The sequence below is a fragment of the Neltuma alba genome, unplaced genomic scaffold, assembly GCF_004799145.2.
Source record: "Neltuma alba isolate B1F8T4 unplaced genomic scaffold, ASM479914v2 tig00010342_pilon, whole genome shotgun sequence".
In the NCBI taxonomy this organism is placed as follows: Eukaryota; Viridiplantae; Streptophyta; class Magnoliopsida; order Fabales; family Fabaceae; genus Neltuma; species Neltuma alba.
The window spans coordinates 325,511-331,510 of NW_021635252.1; positions in this window are offsets into that span (position 1 = coordinate 325,511).

Sequence of the window (6,000 nt, forward strand, 5' to 3'; positions counted from 1 at the left end):
TATTTATACAGGGGAGAGGGAACAAAGAAAGGCCAAAAGAAGCAACGTAAATAACCTAAAAAAGAAGACGCGTTTTCTTAGGTTGAGTGGGTGGATCTGATAATTCATATCACAAAAAGAAAAAGAGAAACAAAGCATGAGAGGCAAGGAGGGATAGAAGCTTCACTTCACGATTCACATCTCTTCTAAATATCATGATGGAATGGTGGGTTCTCCTTTTCCTTTTTCTATGGAAGGTTTAAATTAAATTTTAATTTAGCTCCAAGTCTTGGTTTGATTATGGAAGGTTTAAATTTACTTCAATTGATTTGTTTTTGACTTTATGATGATAGTACATGGGGCTTCTCTCGCACACACCCCTTCTTTATATCGATCTACCTAATCGATGGGGCAGAAACACGAACATGTGTGTGTGCGGGTAAAAATAGGAAAATAAAGATATGGGTACAAAGATTGTGTCTTGGACAGAAACAATATAATAGCATTAATTTCGTCATAACTCATAATAACGATCATGGGAAGTGTTATTAGTTGGTACTGTCATTAGTGGCAGGGTTAAGTAGATTAACACTTTTATCAATTCAAATGATACAGCAAATGCATCCCAAATAGCCTCTAATTAAAAGGGTACGAGAATGGATTTGAATTATATATTTGGGGGGGGGGGGGGAGAGAGAGAGAGAGATCGATCCTGGGAATTGAATATAATTGGTTCTAAATTTGAGGAAGGGTACCACAATGGAACCCGTAAAGAATGAGTGGCGCTGAACTGTACCGTCGCAATCGAGTTTCATTCAACTCTTGCGAGGATGCAACTGGCAAGGACCGTAACGATCAATTAACGAATGTTCTCCATCCAGTCACCACAATTTAAGTGTTCTACACTTCACTTTGTAGTAATAAGACTTATTTAGGATGATTTATAAATATATTTTTTATCATGATTTACAGAACACGATATAAGTATGTGAAGAGAATTTAATCTCAATCTATATAAAACATGTTAGTACTTAAATAAGCAAATCCAAACAGTGACTAAATCAGACAAAACTTTTTTCAATTTTGACTCATCTAGAAAAAACTTTCATAACTTTTTATACCAAAAAAAAAAACTTTCATAACTTCCAAAACTTAATAATAAACTTTCACAAGCTTTTAAATCTATATAAATAACCTGCAACTATTAATTACTACTTTCGATTTTTAATATATGAGCTATTTAAATATTTAATTCAATTCTTAATATAAGATCTCAATATATTTTGTTTCTAATATTTATCTATTTTGTTCTCAAATAATCTCTATAGTGATTACGTTTTCTATCAAAAAGTAGTTCTAATATACATTATTAACAAAAACATTTTAGGAAAAATTATATCTTTTTATTACAGATGATCAACTTAACTAATTTTTTAATATCCGTAAATTAGTTATCTAGTGTTTATATTAAGGACCGATCATAGTATATATCTTATTGATTTAATTTAATTTTATTTGTGTGTTTAACCCCTTAAACTTTGGTATGAGAGAATAAGAGATGCAGAGAACTAATCGGACGAGAGTTAGCTATGCAAATATAAGAGTTTAGGGAGTTCATTATAAAGTTTTTAAGGTCATAAAAATTATATGTACATGATCTAAAACTTAGGGGATCACATATAATTTAGCCTAATGCAATGTATTAAGGACTTTAGAAGGGAAGGATACAAAAAATAGGTAGAGCTATAAGAAGCTTAGGGAAAGTTGGATATCACCATGATTTGTTGTGTTGCCAAAAATCATAATACTGAAGAAAGGAAAACCGAAATAGCGAGAAAGCAAATGGAAGTGGGGATGATATAGGGGAAGAGGGACAGCTGGTAGCCAGCTTTGATTTTTAGGCAACCAAATGAATAGGAAATTGGTCAAAAACACCAGCCGCTGTAATATAAACCACACACTTCATTATTATTATTATTGTTATTATATATTGTTGTTATTGTTATTTGTATTTCATAATACTACCTCCGGTCCTAGAGGTAAGAATTAGATAACTAATTTAAGAAATTAATTAAGTTATTTTTGTATAACAAATATGTGTTGAGTTCTCTAAATTATCCTTATTCAATCATGTACAATGAAATTACACTTGGATGAAATTATCTCACAATCAATAGGAATATTTTTAAAAATACATTATAAATTTGACAAACAAAATAAATTGAGGTATTATATTTATAATTTTTAACTAACTCTTATATTTAGGATCAATAGTGAGTATAGTATATCACTCTCACTTATCCCCTATGTTTTACATCACCTGTTTTTCCCATTTGACATATAACAACCCTACTTTAACTTCTTTCTTCTCACCAGTACATATTTATATAAATAATAAGATAAATTGTTTAATTAGCACCCCTTTATATATTTTGTGGTTCATAGGGCAATGTCTTGGGTCTTTCTAATAAGGAATAGTTCCATTATATTCCCACCAAGTGATGAAGATGTGGAATTTGCCTCTCCCAAAAAATGAGTGGGGTTTATACTAAAGCCTAGCTATGCGGATAAAAACAACTTCAATTATAAGAAGATTTGAAAATTTATATGCATATATATGCATATGAAGATTTGAAAATTTATCGTTTATTTGTGTGGGTGAGAATATCATACGTTAGAATTTATCAATACATTCTGATTAAAATTAAATTGACAATAATTATATATTTATATTACTTATAAATAATAAAAAAATTAACTTGCAAATTCTTATATTTTACCTCAATTTTAAATTAGGTCATTACAGTTTATTTTGTTTGAATTCAGTCTTTATAATTTGATTTATTATAAGTGTTCATCTTCAATGATAAACAATAAAATATCCTAAAAATGTGGGTGAATTTCAAAATCTCAAATCAAACTACTTATACTATTTTAAAATTTTTAAATCTTGTGAAATAATATAAATGCACTTTACTATTTTTTTTTAATAAATATTGTCACTTCAGCAACCTTGGCCGGTTTCCAATTACTAATTTTTTTTAAAAAAACTAAACATATTTTTTGTTATAAGGAAAGGGCGAACCAAAGAAATATAAACCTTAAATGTAAACAGAAATAAACTCCAATATTCATGAAATGGACAATTATCCTTTTAAGACCTCTACAGCAAACAAAATGAAAAAAAAAAAACTTTGTCATGTGAGGAAAACTAAAGGACTAGACAAACATAAACATTGAGATGAATAAATAGATATATTAATGAAATCTATCATATAACAAAATTATATTAAAAATTACTCACAATATATATGACGTGAAAAAGGACATACATTATGATTAAAATGTTGTATTAATTATGAAAAATGAGATTTCTCTCTCGTACATAATACATACATGCGCGCGCACACACATATATATAGATTTATATGTATATATATCAATGCATGCATGTGATATTGTTTTAAAAAAATAAATTTAGCCGTCAAGAAAAATTACAAGAGCTCTTTCTAGCAAATGCAAATGGCCCATCGTTTGCCTTTTGAAAGACAAACTAAATTGTAATTGCTAAGGAGATAGATATGGCCAATATATTAAATTACATTAAATTAAGTCATTAGTCACTTGACACAATCTCCAACATCAATTCATGGCTGGGAAATTAAGGTCTTCTCGTGGTCTCCTAACTTCAATTCATGTGATTGAAAAAATTTTCCGACAGGACTTCTGAAATTCTCAAACAATGTTTTGTCATTAGCCAGCTAGCTAGTCCTATTGTTTCTAAAGGTTATATATAAATATATATGCGGCTCTTAAGAAGACAGCAACGGAATTTCGTAGCCATGTTCAATGAATCTAGTTCGATAAAACTTTTTTCGAAGGATTTTCCTCTTACACATACTCTTCATCAGTATTAATTTTTCAAATTATGTTAGAGTTTTTATGCAAATAAATAATTTAAACAATTACTCCATTCATTCCTAAATATAAAAACTAATAAAAGCTCTTATTTTAGTTATAAGATTACAATTCATTTTATCTTTTAAAATTATAATTTTTTTTCTAAATTTTTTTATTCATTACATATATTAAGGAATTTTTCTTTTAAGATTGTAATTTTCAATACAAATAATCTTTCAAACTTATAATTTTTTTTCCAAAACTCTTTCCTAATCTTTTCACAAGTCTATATAATTAATTTTGATTTCTTTTAGGGGAAGTGTGCTTGCCCTTAAATATATTCATTAAGAGTTAAATAAAATTAATGAATGATTGTATATTGGCCTGATGATGATTTGTAACCAGCAAGTCTCAAACTTCCAAACAAAAGTTGCATGTTTGTGTACTTTATTCGTAATTATCTACGAAATATATAAAACTCACATTGTTTTAAGGAAAAATTTTCAAAAAATACCTCTTGAATTTTAAAATATCAAATTAAGAATTACTAAAATATATATTATCATTTACTTTTTAAATATAGTCAATTGTTATTAAAGTGTAATAAACAAGACTGATTTAAAATTTTAAAATTCAAGAATTTTTTTTTTTTGGCATTTTCTATTGTTTCTATCTATTATCAATAGATTGCGATCAATTAACCTAATCTAATCTTTTGTACCATTCTAACGAAAAGAAAACAAACAAAAGAAATTAATAAAAAGCACTATATATAATTCATAATAGTACATAAGTTAACAGATGATTTGGAGTTTTGTGTATAATGCTTTTGTATGATTCCACCAAAGGAAATTGCGTGCTCATTGAACGTGCTTCGATGAAATTGAAACGTAACTTTTCATTTGTCACAAAGTGTACCCAAAAAAAAAAATTAAGCAAACCCAGAAATTTTTAGTAATTTTCTTTTGGAAAACATAATTGGCACAAAGTCTTCACAAATTTCATTGTTGCATTATATTGTGTCGTTTGTTAGATAATAGGTTAAAAGGGTGCTCCGTTTGACGCCAAGGTTGGGTAACGTGATGCAACAACAAAGCAACAAAATTAAAATGGACGGTGCAATAAGATTGAACTATCAATGGACATGTTACGTACGTTAATTATGAATCTATTGAAAAGGAACAAGACATTAAGGTAAAGAAGACAGATAGCACATGATCGACAAAGTAAAATGTGTGAAGAGTTCACGGATCATGATCATGAGAAAGTGATAAAAGTAATATATATCACGGGGTATGTAAAAACAAGCTACATTAATTCATTAGTGATGATAGTATATATTATTCACACACACATCATGTATGATATAAATACAAAGACAATGATAGATGTTTAAAGTTAGCCTGCTTTTTTCTTTCTTTCTTTCTTTCTTTTTTAATGACTCCGAACCATATGAAATTACAAGTAAAATTGAATCATGTAACTTTTAATTTGTAAAGGAATTTTTTTTGCTGTTAAATTAATGGCGTGCTTTGATATGGGTGATGGATCATGATTGAAAAAAAATGCAACTTGTTTTGTCTGGTTTAATCATTTTGGTTTTTCATGTCAAGCATTGATGCTTTAAAGAGAAAAAGACATTGGAATTTGGCTTTAAGGATGATGAACTATATATACGGCTGGTGGCCTGGCTAGCTGGATTGTGCTAAAGGAATAATTAATTAAGCTTTTCTTTTTCAAAATATCTGGTGATTAGACCTTTAATGTAAAAAGAATAAGTTCAAGTTGGTTTAAACGTCTTCTAGATTTATATAGATTCTATTGCTAATGTATATAGACTCCAAAAGAAGGGGTTTTTCGAGGATATCTCAGTCCTGGTTGGTAATCTCACACTACTTTGCTTTTTTGAGATAAAGAGCTGATCGTGAGGATTGTAGTGTAGTTAAAACTTAGCAAATTGGATGAGAATTGTCGGTGACAGTTCACATGATATATATATATATATATATACTCCTCTGGTCCTTAATATAAGACCCATTTAACTAATTTGATTAGATTAAGGAAGTTAGGTAAGTTAGTTAATTATAAGAAAAGTGACACATTTTTCCTAAAACACCATAA